This window comes from Watersipora subatra, chromosome 11 (genome assembly GCF_963576615.1).
Source record: "Watersipora subatra chromosome 11, tzWatSuba1.1, whole genome shotgun sequence".
Classification (NCBI taxonomy): Eukaryota; Metazoa; Bryozoa; class Gymnolaemata; order Cheilostomatida; family Watersiporidae; genus Watersipora; species Watersipora subatra.
In genome coordinates this window covers 36903427-36924463 of record NC_088718.1, presented here as the reverse complement: position 1 = coordinate 36924463, position 21037 = coordinate 36903427, and positions in this window count along the sequence as shown.

Here is a 21037-nt window from a genome sequence, read left to right as displayed (position 1 = left end):
AGCACAGCTAGTACATGTACATGTATATTTTCGGATTTACCACTAATGACAGCGAATATAAATTGCTGTTATAAATATATGATGTTGTTCCCAATATATAACCAAACCCAGAGCTGTATAATAGCTTCCCAGAGTCCCGCGACTAACGGAAGGGTATATGGTAGCATGTTCGTTTCCAAACAAACAGGTCACTGCAAAAATTGTTTGCGCCATTCGGCTCGAAATATAGGCCATATGATTAGATTACGACTACATGATTAGACCAGGCTGAAACGAAACTGTAAAGTAGCGAGCATCTATATTTGATACAGGCTTTCTGGTAGAACCCGAAGTGTTTGTTACAAACTAGTGCTACGACACGTTTTATATCGAGCCTTTTACTGGCCTTTCATTTCATGTGCCAAAACCAAAACCCCGTCGAGTGCAGCCTAAAGCAACAGATAGCTACATGTCATCACTGTTTTAGAATAAAGTACCAGAATAAAGCAGAATTATTATTACGAAAAGGGACTCCACCTCACAGCTGCGCTGCCTGGCTCTAGAATTAAATTCCTGAAGCTCTATCAATGGAACTATTCTTGTTTTACTTTAACGGATATAGGGGAAAGAGACTGTTAGGATTTGGAATTCTATGCATAGCAGTCTTGACACTGATAACACCATGGAACGATGCGGGAGCTGGTGCTTCATTCTTTGTGGTAGTCAGGGTTCTTGAAGGCTTGGGGGAGGTGAGATAAGTGTTGTTAAGTTTCCTTCGCTAGCCTTTTCTGATGGTTGGCTACAGCAAGAGTAATATGGTTATTCTGTTTTTGTTAGAAGCAATTGAAGCGAGGTTTAGGCATTTACTCTTTTTGCCACTCTGTATTGTTATGATAAATACACAGTAGTTACATATGCGTGTAACAGGGTGTGACGCTTCCAGCGCTGCAGGCTATGTGGGCACTATGGTAGCCTGTCTTGACAAACTGTTGTTTTTGCGGAGTTGTTCCCCCATCGAGCGGGCGAGCAACACAACAGCTTGTCACAAGACGTACTGCACCTGATGCATCAGCTGCACTGAAAGGGAGTTGTTATCTTTCGTCTATGCGGCTTGGCTGTGATGTTATGACGGTCACTCCATTGGTAATCATAACGGAATTCACGCAAAAACTTATGTCGAAAAAAATAAGATTACAACGTTTAACCAAAGACCAGTCTCTGTTGTAAACGTTAGTAGAGTTTAAGAATAAAATAAATTGAAAATGATATCCATAAGAACAAATAAAACTGACGGATACAAAAATAGAAATAAAACTGACTGAGCGTACAAATAACGACAAGTTTAGTCGCTGTCGTTGCTTAAGTTCTCAAGTTCTTTTAAAGTTTACCGCAGAAACTGGTCGCTGGTTAAACGTTGTAATTTTATTTTTTGTACATAAATTTTTGCGCAAAATTCGTTTTGATTACCAATGGAGCGACAGCCATAACATCGCAACTAAGCCGCATAGACGGAAGAGAACAACTCCCTATAAGTGCAGCTGATGCATCAGGTGCAGTACGTCTTGTGACAAGCTTTTGTGTTGCTCGCCCGCTCGAAGGGGGAACAACTCCGCAAAAACAAAAGTTTGTCAAGACAGGCTAGCACTATGGGCACCCCCAGCAGAGTGAAGCAAACTTCCTGTCTTAAGATACTCGGGTGCACAGATGGATACTATCATAGGCTTGCCTTTGTCAGGGCTCATTATAGATCAACTTGATTGGCCATATATCTTCTACATCTTTGGTAAGACCACTTATCAGTATAGGCGTAATACGTAGTCATTCACCAGCAATAAATGATACCATTTTGTCAAAGCATATCATTGAGTGCATCTATTTGCTTTTTTGGTTTGTTTTTTAATAACTAAAGCACAAAAATATCTTACTACCCAAAGCTTTTGTGCTAAAGTTATTGATATTCAGGATAATAACAGAAATCAATCAAATCAAAGCATTCTTAGGGAAAACCATTTTCCTGATCAAAGCCATTTCTGTGCCAGGTGGGTATATCCTCTAAGTTCCTGCAAATCAGGTAGATTAAAATCGATTACAATTTCATCAACCACATTCAAAAAGTATAGATAACCAAAGCAAACTGTGTGTGTGTTTTGTTTGGCTGAAATTATAATAAGCTTCAAATAGTTTAATGTGGTATGTGCTTCTATGAGTAGATTTTAGGCTTGGACCAATATATAGGGTTAGTCAATTTTCTATGTTTTTCATTTATTGCAATTATAAGTTTGAACATATTAAAATTTATTACTGAGGTCCAAATTATGCGTTCTGATATGGTTAGTGGAGCCTAGTTTTATAAAGTTTCTTAAGCATGATGGTCGAGGTGTTGTAACCTTCTGACAGAGAGAGTTTAGCATTCTCATACAGGTGCTCTGGTATTCTGATACAGATGCTCTGGTATTCTGATACAGTTGCTCTAGTATTCTGTTACAGATGCTCTAGTAGTCTGTTACAGATGCACTAGTATTTTAATACAGATGCTCTGGTATTCTGTTGCAGATCCTTTAATATTCTGTTACAGATGCTCTAGTATTCTGATACGAATGCTCTAGTATTCTGTTACTGATGCTTTAGTATTCTGATACAGATGCTCTAGTATTCTGATACAGATGCTCTAGTAATCTGTTACAGATGCTGTAGTATTCTGATACAAATGCTCTAGTGTTCTGGTACGAATGCTCTAGTATTCTGTTACAGATGCTCTAGTATTCTGATACAAATGCTCTAGTATTCTGATACAGATGCTTTAGTATTCTGTTACTGATGCTCTAGTATTCTGTTACTGATGCTCTAGTACTCTGTTAATGATGCTCTAGTATTCTGTTACAGATGCTGTAGTATTCTGATACGAATGCTTTAGTATTCTGATACGAGTTCTCTAGTATTCTGTTACAGATGCTCTAGTATTCTTATACAGATGATCTAGTATTCTGATATATATGCTCCAGTATTCTGATAAAAATGCTCTAGTTTTCTGCTACAGATGCTCTAGTATTCTGATACAGATGCTCTAGTATTCTGTTACAAATGCTCTAATATTCTGATACAGATGCTCCACTTTTCTGTTACTGATGCTCTAGTATTGCGTACAGATGCTCTAGTATTCTGTTACAGATGCTCTAGTATTCTGTTACTGATGCTCTAGTATTCTGTTACTGGTTGGATATTACACTTACGAGCAGCTCAGAGTACATATGGCAGGTAAATATAAAGTTAACCTTGACCCAAAAACTTTCAAGGTTACATATGAGGCTCACTGGTGCGTTGAGTAAGTTGATCAGGAACGATACTATTTATTATGATACTGTGATACTATCTACTCCGTTGACTTTGTATTTGTATGTAGAAGGAATAGATACATCAAACAACCTACTGAATGTAAGTTGTTGACAATAGTTCTGATGGGCAAAAACGAGTTGGTGTAAGTTATTTAAATATCAACCTTATAGCAACAGTAAAAGTATGTACAACGATACAATAACTCATATAAATATCTCTATAAAAGATGAGTGGAGTCGTGATTATCTCGGTAAGTTTGTAGCAGAAATTCTATTAAAATAAACGGACGGACATCATGATTGTTACAATAGAGGTAGTAAGCTAGCAATGGGAACTTTCATTAAAATTGGTCCAAAAACATTAAATGAAATCAGTCAGTATTACTGAAACTGATTGAGATTTCGTGGACAATTTCGGTACCATAGAGGGAACAATTAAATATGTAGGTACAGGCGTGGTATATGCTGTGTTGTTCAGCAGATTAGAACAAGATGCATCAGAAAAACCTTCAATAGCGTTTGATATAAACGTTACGATGGGAGCAACAGAACCCTTGATATTATTTGCAATCGGTAAACCGGCTTATGGACATTTACCTTTAGTGTTAAAAACAAGCAATGTAACAAAAATTGAAAATAATGAAACTTATACGTGTACTTCTCTTATAAAAAATGGGACTTTTAATCTTGGTATCGTTACTATACCGATATCTTAAATTCTGGTGATTGCGACGTATTGGTTTAAAAAATCATACCTCGTTATGCAGAAAGTGAAACACTCTTTGTATATTTTATTTAGTATAAATGGCAAACGTAGATATGCTGATAGGCGAGGCGATTGTAAACGCTCTCGCTTTTACAGCTGACAACTACTTATTTTTCCAGATTGATAATAATGGTGTCCAAGAAGAAGTGAAAAGACACAACGTCGCTATCGAAAAATTTACTAAAGAGCAAGCGGATTACAACATCAAAAGCGCTATAATCTAGATTGGCTAAATACTCAAATTTCTAGAAAGTAAGAGGCTTCCAATGAGATATATTTGCTAAGCTCGGCTTTTGATCAGTATCAAAAGTTGTTTTGGAAAAGAACCAACAGAACTTCCTTATCCTTCTAAAAAAAACTTCTAAAAGAGCCTACATTAGATTACACCCCTAGTGATGAGCACTACACCTCTAGTGATCCCAATATTGTCACCATTATGATCAGTCATTTGCCATTCCCAAGCATTCGTGATATTAATAGTCACAATCGTAAAATAGCCCAAATTCGGTTTTGTATTTAGATTTTGAGTATGAAAACTACACTGCACAGCTTTGCCTGCTGTCCCATCTTATTGGCCAGGTAAAACAATGTGACAGCGATGAAAAACTTTGTCATTTTATAATAGGGGTGGCAAAATATTGATCAAAAACTAGGAAAAAAAGGCCATTGTTCGGGTAATTTCGCGTAAATTATATTCAACTATAACCATATACTACGACTTTAAATAATTTTAAAATAAAAAGTAGGTAATTTGAAATGTTTTATTTTGCATGGATCTATTATTTTGGTTAGGTACCACCCCTACATTGTAGAAATTCAAGGTTTGCTATTGTGAACCGCGGGGTCTACTGACTGAATGAGCTAATGAAATGATAACAGCGAGTCGTGTTTTCCAAAACCTAACAAGGCAACGTGATCGCCTCGCGAGAGTCGTGTTTGCTCCGAAACCCAGGCTAGCACAATCCTAACAGGGCTCCATCATTAAACCCTGCCCTTATGATAGCCGTCGGCTATTCTTGGGGAGTTGTTTATCATTGGTAAAATCTAGGTTCTATCTTTTGTTTTGTCATCTATTTTGAGAATGTCAAACAAATATAACGAATTTACTGTTAACTAAACATTTCCTTTCATATTAAGACAATGTGATAGATTCTGATAGATTCTGATTCTGATAGATGGGTTTGTGAAGAGTCATCAGAGCTGTATTGGCAGGTAGTTTTGCATAGCTCGATTTGATTGCAATGAACCAAATATTACGAGCTACTTAAAAGATTCTATGCTACACACTAATAAGTGAAACAGGTGAGTCCAAACCCCCAACAATGGGCAGGAAAAGCTTTATAATGACGCGCTACTCCAAAAAAAGGATTAAAATAGTGCTTTGGCTTTCAAATAAAGGTTTTGCAGTCCATGCCAATAGGGCCGTGTAGCACTCGACTATGAGAGCATCGGCCAATGTGAATACGAGCGTGAGACAAGCAGCCTCACGGCTGTGTACATCATTTTGGGCAAGTCTGGGCACATATTTTTCTTCGGAGCGTTTTAAACCAGATAAAGGTTTGTCGATTTAAATCTTGGAACGTCTTAGCAGCCCGACCATCTTAAACATCAAAAACAATCGCAACTGATTGAATAATACCTATACTTTTTGAGAAAAGCGACTACAGTTTTGTGCAAATGCATTGTTAAGTTGAAACTTAAAAAAATTTATTTCAGGGTTTGTTCACTGAGTTTCCTTGCTTCGGATAGATTCAGTGTTGACCTATGCCAACCAATTGGCTCCCTTCTATTTCAATGATTTGGAGTTGCACTTTATCAATTTTTCCAAGACTAGTGATATGCACGTATTCCTCATCAAAGAACTTGTCGAAGTAGACTCGTTTTTGGGTCCCGATCTCTTTTCAATTCACTGTTCATACATTCATTGCAGTAACTCAGCCAGGATACTCGATCAATTTTTTAAAATTAATAAAAATAATAATATTCTTATATATTACAAAACAACAACAGATTTTGCTACTTGTTACAGTTATTGCTTCAAAGGTCGTGTGAACAACAATGATTGCTGTTAATTTACTAAAAGCAATTATTGCTTTTAGTAAAAAACATATTCTACGCTAGAAGAGTTAATCTTAGAACCAGTTAAGGTCGGCACGAGTGCAGTGAGAATCTGTACAATCGGTAGGATCAGTTAATAAATGAATAAGGTAATAAAATAAATAAAAAGGTAATTATTTCATCATTGTCATATGAGCAGCTTATAAGAATAGACAAGAATAGTTAAAATATATTCGCATGGTAGTGCGATAAAATGCGTGACATTTTTTTCTACCTCCATTAGGGAAAGTTTTGCCAGGTTTTGATGATTTGAATTAATCTGCAGCGATCATTTCTGTGACATTGAAGAGCAATCTACCGTTGGAAATAATGATTAAAATACAGCCGCGTCGTAGTGTGACAAAATGTGCAGAATTATTTTGTTTCTACCGATGAGAGTTTTGTCAGGTGTTGTCAATTTGAGTCCATCCTTCAGCTCTTCACTGCGCAAACTTTCAAGTGTTGACCTTCCATCATTACTTTATACTTTTTTATGGGTTTGGTGCAAGTTCCGCCATATAATTGGAACTAGATGTGCCACCCGGCGTTGCCGGTGTAATAGAAGAGTATTTGGACAAAAAATTGATTTGTATTTAACATATTACAACATTTGCCATTCTACATGTAACTTTCATCACTATATCACTTCAATCACTGCATATTTCATCACTACATAACTACATATCATGAGAAAAGTTTTTTGTCTTATAAACAATGAGAAGTAGTGAGAGTTTTGCTATTAGCAAGTTTAATAATGTGAGTGAACAGCTTCTCGTGACGTTATGCTATGATCCGCGTCATACGTAAAGCAGTTAGGTATTGCTGTGATATACTGACTTATTTTGGACAGCTTGTAATTCGACATCTGTAGTCGAGTGGGCTAGGCGTATGACTGGTGAACGCCCAGGTCGGAGATCAAATCCTCTTCGGTACAGAAAGATAATTTAAGATCTAGAGTCAGATTTTTGACATATACAACATACTTTGAGAAATAAATAGATTAAGGCAGTTTCTTTCTCTGTACTTTTGGTTTTCCAAGTGATTGGTAGTCTTCGATATTACAAGTATTACATGCAGGTCTTGTGTATAATTGGTACTGAATCTGTTTTCCGCCGGTTTCCATGTCTGTGGTAATTAGAGATGTCAGTTTTGGTCCCTGTTTGCCTACCTGCAGACATGAGAGTCACTCGTTTGAATCACTACTGTTTGCTGGCTGTTCGACCATCTGATCAACTTTGTGTTTCTTTTTCGAGCGACACATAACTTGAAAGGGATTATATTTTTGCATCTGTTACAATGATTGTCATACTCAGTGCATTTTCTGGGAGAGTGTGTGAAGCCACATTTTAACAGTTAGTACTGGAGTGCTTCTCTGACTCTGCACCTGTTTCCTTGTCTGTAAGGTTTACTTTGTTTACAATAATGTATATTATACAGACATGTATACATGCATACAGTCTGTATACATGTATACCGTCTTAAATATTTTACTCGAGGTATTTCATTAAGGTGGAATTGTTCATGGCATTTGAGTTTGAATTCAACTTCAAATTGTTTTTATACGGGAGCTAATTCTTGTTCAGTTTATTTGGTACCACTATGTGTTTGTAATATAATGTATTTAAAAACTTGTTTTGTTTTATGATGTTTGTTATGTCATATCCCATACATTGTATTCATACGTAGTTACATGTACATGTATATTTACCGGTTCATTACCTCAATAATCTATTGGTTTTGTGATCTTATTAGTTTGGATCTCTTGTGATGTAATTAATTATGAAACAACCGAGTAACCTTTATCATTGGTCTTTTATGATATAAACTTTTTTTATTATTTCAGACCTTATATATTATATTATTATCTAAAGATAATGTTTTGTAGACACTTGGTCTGTCACCGAAATTATTTTTAAGAACAGCAATCTATTTATTGGCACTCATTTTTACTAGCAAGTTAGTCTATTCTCACAGGTAATTTGCACAGGTTCCCATCTTCGTATGCAATTTACAAGGAGTTCTTCATAATTTCTTCATGAAATCGACAAAATTTTTACACACCTAATCAGAAAATATCGATATTTTTCTATCATTCAAGATTGTTTTTGATGTTTGTGGTGAACTGATTGCCAGGATGTCTCAAGATTAAAATCGACTAAATTTCGTGGGGATTAAAATGCTCAGAAGAAAAATACCTGCGAAATGATGTCACTAGCTGCTATCGTTGCTATAGTTGATATCGGCTATTACATTCAAGTTGCAGCATTACGTGTCTCTATTCTGTCTGCCTCTTTACAATTGCAGTTTTTCTTTATTTGAGCATTTAACTAGGCTTAACTTTTGTCAGCTTTTATCTTAAAACATTCTGATGATCAGATCACCTCAAGCATCAAAACCGAATGATTTGCGAATGATGGAAAAATATCAATATCTTCTAAAAAATCCACTAAAATTTAAATTAAGGGATCCATGATACAGGAGTGAAGAAGCATTTTACTTTTTCCTTATACCTGACATCAGTAACCTCTAGACAGTCAAAAATAAAATGGCGCATGTCAATATCATTAGGATTATATAATAAACAAGGTTAAAAGTGTGTATGTAGATGAGCACCAAGGATAAGTTAATGTACACCTTGTCTACCAAAGCTGCCTTGACATGATGCATGCTGCCTCTATCGAGCATTGTGGTTGGCTAAACTGCTTTGTAAAAATGAAGACTGGCTGCAGCGTTGCACTTGAGTCAGTGCTATCAATGACCTACCCACTTTCAAGTAACAAAACAGTTGAAACCTCAAAGATTTATGTTTCGTATAAACTGTGGACATATCTTATACTCCTAACTATTACATTCTCTGGCATTGAGTTTCATGTGTATACTAACCAACATCTCTTCTGTTGTTTTATTTAGACCCTTATTTATTTCTCAATAAATAAGGGAACCATGATTGTTAACAAAACAACTAAGGTCTACGGTCGTACAACATAAATAGCCCGTTCCGAGAATGTTCTCGTTATGCGGATTCTACAATATAGAAAACAGTGAAATACAAGTAAATTCACTAATTCGTTTCAATATATTCCAAGACTCACCTTTTGGCTCATAAAATAAGAAAGAAACTAATCCTAACTTTCTAATTTAATGACTGTACAGTAACCGTTGGCTTGTATAGACTACTTTTGTTTCACTTTCACTTGGTTTAAGGTAAGGCCACACGTATCGTTTAATTTCAGCTAATCTGGGAAATTCCATTCGTACGAAATTTCTGACCTGCCACACAGAGTTTCCCCACCACGGATTCGTACGAAACTAACTTTCAACTAGCCAATCAGAACGCGGTAATAGATTGAAGCCAAATCCGTTTCAATCATTTTCTTCAGTACAAACATGCGCAAAAGAAAACGACCTTCAACATTCAACTAACCTTTTCAACCGACCAATCAAACAACGATTCGTAGGAATTTCTGACGTTTCGTCCAATTCAGGATTCGTTCATCGTGCGCAACCAACGATGGACGAATTCATCTAAATGTCAATTCGTATGAATCGTTTCGTCCAACTTTCGCCGATTTCGTGTGGCCCTACCTTTAGAGCTCCCGATGACAACAATTTTATGTTAAGATGAGTTCAACCTTCATTGTCTATTTAAATCAACCAGTTTTCCTTTTTTCTAAGCAAATTTTATCTATATATACTTATACAGTATATATTTCTCAAAGCTGGTCGTATGTGTATTCGTAGGTTTGATTGTCCGGCTATAGATCTTAAAATCTTGGAATATAGATTTCGTACCGAAATAGATTCGATCTCAGACCTTGCCTGTTGCCACACCAACACCCTACCCACTAGACTACAGAGATTGAACCGCTAGCTTTCCAATATAAGTCATTATATGAGAGCAAATACCTAACAGCTTTGCGTACAATGCGGGTCATAGCATAACGTCACGAGAAGCTGTTCACTCACATTATTAAACTGGCTAATAGCGAGCAACTCTCACTACTTCTCATTGTTTATAAGACAAAACACTTTTCTCATGATATGTAGTTTGATAGTTAGAATGGCAATTGCTGTTATATATTAAGAACAAATCAATTTTCTGTCCAAATACTCTTCTATGACACGGGCAACGCCGGGTAGCACAGCTAGTATATATATATAAATCTCAAAGCTTGTTTGTCTGTATGTCCAATGGTATGTCCGGCTATAGTTATTAAAACCTTGGAATTAAAAATCCACATCTTGCTGGATTGAAACTCACAAAGCTTGCAACAGCAGGTTTGTAATCCAAATGCTTAATCCCGGATCTACGAAAGCTCTTACGATTGATAGCTTTTACTATATAGTGTATAGACCTTTTTCTGGTTTCACACCCAAAATGTATTAATTGAAACTCTATGAATTTTATTAACTCTATGAAACACGATGCTTTTTCATGTTTTCGTGAAATTCTATATCCGGTTTTTCGTAAGGATCGATTGCTAAATCGCGGTCAAGGCTAATACTTTTTACGTGGACAATGGTATTATCTCAAGTAGGAATAGCCTCTACATTCTCTCTTCGTTTGGTCAGACAAAGAAAGTCCATTTTTACAAGGACAATCTCATTTTTGCACTCGTATCAGTATTGAGAGGTACCAGTATCGTCGTATTCAAAGTTTTGATGGACAGCTTCTGCTAGAACCATAACCTTTTTTATAAACACACATTTCTTTGCACAAATTGTTATTATGAATTCAACATGTTCAGGATTTTGATTTTGTTTTCTCAGGTTGTATTAATTGTATCATTACCAAATCATTTTTTATTGTAATCATAGCAAAACATACTTAATTTAGCTATTACTTGCTAATTATTTCATTTATTAACTTATTTGACCTGCACAAACATTTTCCTCATGATATGGAGTTTAAAAGTTACAGTTGTTTGACAAAGTTTAAAAACCTTAACAGTTGTTTTATTTTTTTTTCTAATTTATTTAAACTGCACAAAACATTTTTCTCATGATATGAAGTTTGAAAGTTACAATGGTAACTGTTGTTATATGTTAGAATGGTAACTGTTGTTATATGTTAAATGAAAATAAATTTTTTATGCAAAAACTTTTATTACTCAGGCAGCGTCGGGCAGTTAGCTAGTTTAAAATAAAGTACACAAAATAGAACTTTGTGATCGTAAGAGCGGTGGATATGTGTCTGCCTGTTTTTTCAAAAGCTAAGGTCAGAGGTTAAGATAAAAAATTGATTTAAATGAGACTTTAATTCGTAATTAATGAATTAGTGGACCAATGTTCTAAAGCCTGTGCCAATCAACCGCCTTCGGTTGCAACCTAACCGTGTGATGTGAAGTTATGATAAGAATCAGAGCTCTGTACAAATGAGGATTTCTGGATAACTAAAATATCAGACAAAAAATCTGGTCATGTTAAAACAAACAAGAGTTGTCTGCACTGAATATTCTGTGAGAAATTGACGAGAGTTGTTTTCTCTTTCCTATTGTCATGTGACCACTTAGATATGACAGTGCAGCTACCTTTTTCTTAAGTGTTAACATTTGTAAGCGCTGAAGCGAAGTAAGCACTGCTTACATACATCACTTTGACCTCCAACGAAACTGATTAACTGATTGACAACTGACTGATAACGAGTCAGAACTGACATCTCCAAATGGTAAAATTGGAGAAAAAAATCTGCATTTGCTCTAAAGAGAATACACCTTTTTACTCACCATCTTCCACAAAACGTTTCTAATTCAGGATTAAAAAAGAAAGGATTAGAGAAAAATGGAGGGATGGAATTACAAGACACTGATCATCATCATACTAGTTGCGTCATTGTTTGTCACTATTTCCTATCGAAGTAACAAGGGTACACAACTACTAACAGGTGAGTCGTTAAACCATAAAACACTGTTTTGACTTGCTTCAACTATAAAGATCATTTGTAAATAAAACTGTTGCTTATTGTTCATTAGCTGTTATTTTTGTTATTTTCAAGTTCAAATATTTGCTAATATCTAATCTCAATATCCGTATGTTTTCCAGTTGACACAATTAATCCACAAATTTGTGTCATCCTAAGGATGAGAATGGTGAAAATCTGCAAGTCGAGCGAGTTTTGGTAATCTCAAATTTTTACCAAATTTTTCAAGCTTGCGAAAGATAGTAAAGACAGTTGTGATTGATGTGAACAAAAATGCTGGGCAAACTTTCCATTTTAGACATTTTCCACGTTTCATTCTTATTTTGATTTGAGCAATTCCAAATACACTGCAATGACGTAAAAAACCTTATTTTTTAACAAAACGCCTGCATTAATTCGCGCTACGCAAATGCCCATTGAAATACTTAATGCACAGATTCCAATTCCAAACCCACATCATCTACATCATCCACATCATCCACATCATCCACATCGTCCACATCATCCACATCATCCACACCATCCACATCATCCACATCATTCACATCATCCACATCATCCACATCATTCACATCATTCACATCATCCACATCATCCACATCGTCCACATCGTCCACATCATTCACATCATCCACATCATCCAAATCATCCAAATCATCCACATCTTTAACATCATTCACATCATCCACATCATCCACATCATCCACATCATCCACATCATCCACATCATTCACATCGTCCACATCGTCCACATCATTCACATCATCCACATCATCCAAATCATCCAAATCATCCACATCTTTAACATCATTCACATCATCCACATCATCCACATCATCCACATCATCCACATCATCCACATCATTCACATCATCCACATCATCCACATCATTCACATCATTCACATCATCCACATCATCCACATCATTAACATCATCCACATCATCCACATCATCCACATCATCCTCATCATTAACATCATCCACACCATCCACATCATCCACATCATCCACATCATCCACATCATCCACATCATCCACATCATCCACATCATCCACATCAACCACATCATTCACATCATCCACATCATCCAAATCATCCACATCATCCACATCATCCACATCATCCACATCATTCACATCATCCACATCATCCAAATCATCCACATCATCCACATCATCCACATCATCCACATCATTAACATCATCCACATCAACCACATCATCCACATCGTCCACATCATCCACATCATCCACATCATGGAAACATACACTATGTTTCCATGATGTGGATGATTCGCAAACTCAAGTAAATCCGCAAGTTCACAGAATTATGGAAACAACATAAATCCGCAAGCTAAGCGAGTTTTGCAATTCGCAACACTTTATCGAATCCATCGTGCTTGCGAATAATGAAATCAGCATTTGCGAAATACGCTCATTGAAATACCACGCCAGCTATTCAATTTTAAACATTTTCAATGCTTCCATTGTCCTTTCTCATTTGAGTTTCACATGTTTGCATCGCTAAAATGTGTGTCTCTTACTGCATCACTAATTATTAACTTATAGCGTACAATGCCTTACCTGTTTTCAACAAGGACTCCGAGTCAATCCCCATTACTCGAATGTCCATAGAAACACTTAATTCGCACGGTAATGCAGCGTGCGCACAACTCCAAGTCCACATTATGTGCTTCATGCGTGTCATAGAATCATAGTGATAGTGAATGTAAATTTAAAAATTTACATTATTTCATTGCTATTAAAGACGCATGTCTAGTACAGCTTTACTTGTGATATATTCCCCTATATGATGAGTATTGTATACAAAGTGATATATATATGATGAGTATTGTATACAAAGTGATATATATATGATGATGAGTATTGTATACAAAGTGATATATACAGATGAGTATTGTATACAAAGTGATAAAGATATATGAGGATTATTGTATACAAAGTGATATATATATATGATGAGTATTGTATACAAAGTGATATATAGATGATGAGTATTGTATACAAAGTGATATATGATGAGTATTGTATACAAAGTGATAGATATATATATGATGAGTATTGTATACAAAGTGATATATGATGAGTATTGTATACAAAGTGATATATATATATATATATACATATATATATATATATATATATGATGGGTATTGTATACAAAGTGATATATGATGAGTATTGTATACAAAGTGATAGATATATATATGATGAGTATTGTATACAAAGTGATATATGATGAGTATTGTATACAAAGTGATATATATATATATATATATATACATATATATATATATATGATGGGTATTGTATACAAAGTGATATATGATGAGTATTGTATACAAAGTGATAGATATATATATGATGAGTATTGTATACAAAGTGATATATGATGAGTATTGTATACAAAGTGATATATATATATATATATATATATATACATATATATATATATATATATATATATATATATATATATATATATATATATATATATATATATATATATATATATATATATATATGATGGGTATTGTATACAAAGTGATATATAAATATATATGATGGGTATTGTATACAAAGTGATATATGATGAGTATTGTATACAAAGTGATAGATATATATATGATGAGTATTGTATACAAAGTGATATATGATGAGTATTGTATACAAAGTGATATATATATATATATATATATATATATATATATATATGATGGGTATTGTATACAAAGTGATATATGATGAGTATTGTATACAAAGTGATAGATATATATATGATGAGTATTGTATACAAAGTGATATATGATGAGTATTGTATACAAAGTGATATATATATATATACATATATATATATATATATATATATATATATATATATATATATATATATATATATATATATATATATATATATATATATATATATATATATACATATACATATATATATATATATATATATATATATATATATATATATATACATATATATATATATATATATGATGGGTATTGTATACAAAGTGATATATAAATATATATGATGAGTATTGTATACAAAGTGAGCTTGCTTGTCCTTTTTGCAATAATACTAGTATTAAAGATGAATTTACACAAAATTTTAGTAGATTTTATCAAAAAGTATTAGTATTATTCTGATTTGCATTTATTTTTGATGTTTGAGGTGATTTGGATGTTAATATGGTTTAAGATTAGTATCTACAAAACTTCACTGCTAAAATAGTCTGGTTGCCACACACCATTATCATGTCAGCAGGTGGGAGAGAATGGGGTCTATGGTAGTCTATGGTCCACTTTTAACACCCTTTTGGCCCAGTAGTTAATAATTCGGTGCCCTATTGCTCTTTTAGTTGATAAGCTGGGAATAATTAGCTATTAAAAGGTGAGTAGCAATACAAAAGTATATTTTTACCGACATATAATCAGCCGATCATATCTGTAGACCCAAAACCATGGCCATTTTTAATACGGTTGGTAGTTGCTTGCATCGATAGCATTTAGGGATTTAGTCTGTTTTCTGTATCGTTCAGTTAGAGGCTGCCGCTAACGCTAGTAGCGATTGGTATTTTATATTTCTAGCTAAATTTATTTTTATGGCAACTATCATGGATAGTATTATTCTCTCATAATTAGCATAATAGTAATACAATGGAGTCTCACATCTTAATAAGCTACTATGCTTTACTAATGGAAGAAAGCAAAGTATCAGATGTTTCTGTGAGTTATGAGGCACTATTTACAAAGAGTCTGCAAAGTTCGCTGCTAAGTAAATCATCGCAACAACTCGCATTTTTGACGTCTCTAAATACGGAATGCTGGATGAGGTTTGCTAGTGAGCCATTATATCAATGAAAGTGCTTCTCAAGTTACAAGCAGTTTCACACCGCTGAAAAAAACCAAGGTGACCAAATGGAAAATTCATTTACTCCATTCTTCAGTGAACAATCAAATGATTAATCAATAGACAAGTAAAGGCATTATTTCATTGAAATTTTTACATTCTTTTACCAGAGCATTCATCTGCCAAAACAATGTATCTATTGTTTGGTGTTTACTTTGTATAATTGTATGGTTTGAATATAAATGTTCCTTGGAGCAGCTCAGCTGGGGAACAATTCAACCGTGATAAAATAACACCCTCACAAAGAAGCTTTATAGCGAAGGAAGCCTACTACTAACGCTCCTGTAGAAAGGGCCACTGTTGCATAGTGCATGTACAAACTGTTTCCACCACAATTGAAATCACCAAGTTGAGCTGACGATATTGTATAAGCTGTATAGAGCAAGATGGAATCTTTCAAGAGCCCTTTTCACTATGACAAATGCGATCTAATGTCTTGTCTTTGATTGAAGAAATATATATTATGTTTATTTTGTCTATGTTTTATTCAGATATGATAGTAAGTCTTTTATAAATAATTTATTAAACTTTTCATTAGTTGTACGCGGTTGCAAACGTGAATGTATTTTCACATTTTGTTTGTAGGCATTTCCAGGTAAAGTAGAGTGCATCTCATAAATGATATATTTCAATAAAGGGCACAAGTAAATTTCCCAGCAAAAATCTTCTCCATAAAGGCCATTTCTTAGACAGTCTCTGTCTTACATGTATATTAATCTATACAGCCAATGAAGTCCCAAAATTGTTATGCAGCCATAATAGGCTATTTAGTCGAAACATCTATTTTCTTTGATTGGCAAGACACAAGTACCGCCTAATATATACGAATGATACTACTTGCAAGATAAAGTGAATGGGTCAAAATATCTGTAGTAATAATCTTGATGAGAAGGTCAACCATATTGCTGACATCATCTGAAAACAGTCTATAAACTAAATAAGTGGCATGCCCTGTTTAACACTGCAGGAACCTAAAGTTTGTTGTCGATACAAATTAGTGTCAACTAGCAGAGTGTCATGATGGTTGTTTATTAAAAATGACTGGCATCAGTGTTGAAGTGAGATAGATAAAGGGTTACCAAAAGCGTTCAATCTCTATCTCGTACAGACAGCTGCAACAGAAAAGCTAACAATGGGAATCAATTTATGTAGAGATATTAAATTTTAATCGCTACTAATAATGTTAATGTTAATGTTACTAATAATGTTAACCAAGTTTTCTAACCGAGCGATACCGGAAACAGACTAAGTGCCCAAATAGCCTCCGTGTTAAAAAATATATAGATTTTTGTCTGCAGAGCGGATTGGTTATGTTTTAAAAACTGTTTATGTATTTCTGCTCACCCTTTAAATGATTAATTATTGCTGTTAACAATAGTATCAGGTGTAATCAAAAAGGTAAGGGAGGCTCTGGTCTACCCAATAAACACAAAACCCGTTATAGCTCATGGTCGTGCCTCTTTTGTAAAAAGTGACACCAAAATGCCCTTTGGCAACCTGACTAAAATGATCAGAAAAGAAATACGTGTGAAATGATGTCACTAGTTGCTATCATAGCGATAGTTTATATCGGCTATTTCTTTGAAGTTGCATCATTATGGGCCTCTTTTTGTCAGTCTCTTTGCAACTATAGATGTGATAATTGCACTTTCACCCGCGCGTTTTCACTTTCATTTGATCTGAGCGTTTTAACCGAGATCAAGGTTTGTCAATTTTAATATTGAAACATCCTGGCAATCAGATCACCTCAAACATAAAAAACGATTGAAAATGATAGAAAAATACAGATAATTTTGAATAAAATCTACTAAAATTTGTGTTTAATCAAACTTTGCGTCTCATCTTTAGCTATCTAAACGGGCATCAACCTGCATGTTTAGTGACTAATTTAACTCCCACAATGTATTATCCTTCAGGTAGTGATTACAGACAACACCTTGGAGTTATAAAGTGTGTCAATTCTACATGTAGAATGGAAGCTGATCATCACAGCTGCAGGAAGTTTCATCTGATGACTATGTACTTCAGCAGTATGTACATAACCTAATTTTTTCATTAAATTTGCCTATTTTTATTTCACCATCATTGTTTATCTTTCACTTCTCATCATTTTCATCCCTCTCATCCCTCGATCTCTTTCAGTATAAACCATGTCGCCTTATTCTTTGTAGTGATGAGCATCAAAGTAAAAACTGGAGTAGTCATTAGTATGGTAGGTCAAGGTCAGCAACTAGAACAGATAACTCCTTCTTTTGTGACCTCTAATTGTTTGCAATATTTACTGATTTACAGCAATACTGCTACATCTTGGCACAATCAACCCAATATTTTATGACCTTTTTTTAGCAAGAGCAATATTTTCTAGACGAAAACAGTTTTACAAATTTTAGTGATTCAACTGTGACAATCTAACTTTTGTTGATCTTCGCTGTGGCTTTATCAAATAGGTAATCTAATGCAACGACTTTTTGTTGCCCATGTTTGTGTCATGGAAACTAGCACATAACCTTCAGCCATTAGTTACTAGCATTCAGAGGGCAAACGGCCTGCTTAAAGATCTGTTGCTTCATGTTACAACTCCTTGAATAACTCATGCTCAACAATCTATTCTGTATAATAGAGTTATTAGCCATAGTAGTCTACTTGCTTTGAATCTATACAGTGGGACTACAGGAAGACTACATCAACAAGTTTTCTAAGGAGGAACTATCAAATAGAAACCAAGAATACATAGATGTACTCTAGTCCAACCTCAACCATCCTTGCATCGAGAAAATTCATTTATTTTATGTTTCCGAGAAGGATTTGGTGGTAAGATTTGCTTTACAGTCGTCGTCTTTTGATCAGTAAGAGAGAGTTATCTTCTCTCAAAAACCTAATGCTGTTCTTTGAAATCAACTGACCAGCCTTTACATAAAATCACTAAGTTGAGTGAAATTTCTGTTAAAGGACATTTGCGTTATTGGAGTGTCTGCCGTATAAAAAATAGTTGAGCAAAAATGTAGGAGAACCAAGGGCTAGTTCACATTATATTGCCGTATATCAGAGTTGTCCTCTCAGCGATTATCAATTGACTATACGTACCGTAAAGGTTGACTTGCAACAAAATTCACATTACAGTTATTTGGTATCAAAAGATTCAATATGTCTTACTCTGCTGTGTTGTAGGTGCAAAATATGTGGAAATGTGATTACAAGCTCTTAAAAGCTCAAAAACGAACAGTTAATCGCCGCCATCACGAGATCGCCGTAGATTAGAATCTCTTGTCAAAATGGCTCAAATAGGACGTAGTTGTACAAGATGGCTTCTGTTTACAACTTCACGCAACCTCATTCGTCGAAATATTTTCACAAATATACTTCACGCATTCAATAAAACCATGTTTATCGTCCTTATGCGTTTGTTTCATCATCATTGTAACTCTGTCACTTTGAGCACTGATATCTTAAAACCTACCGTGAAAAGTCATTTAATTTTTTAACCTTAGCTCAAAAGAGTACATATCATTCTCTGATGAACATGAGAAGCCTGTTGGTCACCTGCTATAGTCGAAAAATGATGCAGAAATTATTCGCACTGCTTGGCAGGAAGTATGGGTCACATGATTAGATTACGACTAGACGATTAGGCTAAGCTGAAACAAAACTGGAAAGTAGCGAGCATCTATATTTAATACGGGCTCTTCGGTAAAACCTGAAGTGTTTGTCATAAACTAGTGCTATGAAAAGTTTTATGATGAGCCTTTTATTGGCCTTTTAATTTATGTGAGAACATCACGTGACAAAACAATAACCAAATGTAATGACTACGTCAGAGAAATAAACTGATTTCAATCTACGGCGGTTTTGTAATAGCGGCGATTAACTGTTCGTTTTTGAGCTTTTAAGAACTTGTAATCACATTTTCACATATTTTGCACCTACAACACAGCAGAGTAAGACATGGTGAATCTGTTGGTACCAAATAACTGTAATGTGGATTTTGTTGCAAGTCAACCTTTAAACCGATGACATCGACGAGACAACGCATCTAATTCAGAAACGTTTGCAGATGTCAAACTTTCCTGATAGTTTGCCAAGCATCCACAACGGCCTTTGCAATCTCTACCACTTCGGCGATAGTGATTGGTCATCGCAGATCACTCGGTCTATATTTTTTTTATGACAGTTGCTGCAGAACTAGTGTTTTGATGTTTCCGTGACCACATATATATTATGTTTTCTATATTTGGCATTCATGAGTAGCTGATTTTCAGTGTACATTCGTTAAATATTTTGTGTATGGGGTGTTCTTTGCGAAAACATCTGGCAATGATTTGGATGTATTTCTGCCCTGTCGGTTGCAGCACTGGAACTATTTGATCATTGTGTGTGTGGGTGCGCGCGCGTGTGTGAGATTTAATTCATCACATACATTGTACCAAAATGTTTTGCGTTGTCTAGTGTGGTTTTTGTTTGTTGTGATTGCTTCTGCTGTGTATTGGGGTTCATATTTATAGCCTTTTTCTTCTAGTGCATCTTGATACGATCTTGTGCTGCATTTTATAAAACTCTTGTTTGCTTGATGAAAACGTGCTTACCCGACTAACAATTTTATAATCCTAGAACATTTCAGAGTGTTTTAAAAAATCTCAAAAATGTTTTATTTCAACGTTGTGACAAGATGATGTGTAAACAAACTTTTAACGCTCCAACAACGTAATGGGAAATATGTTGCTGGAAAGTTTAGCAAATGATTGTGTACAACATTCTCACAATATCAGCAGAATGGTATGTAATATTCCACAAAAATTCCTTCCAAAATGATGTTGCCTCAAAGATATTAGCTACGATCCTAAGAGTGTTACATGCAGGAAGGTATGGAGGAACATAAGTAGTATGTAAAAGTGTAGACACTTTCAAACATTCTGCTAACGTTTCACAAAATGTTCCTTTAACAAATTGATTTAAATGTTACTATAATGTACCGAGCATAGCCTTCCCACAGCATTTCTT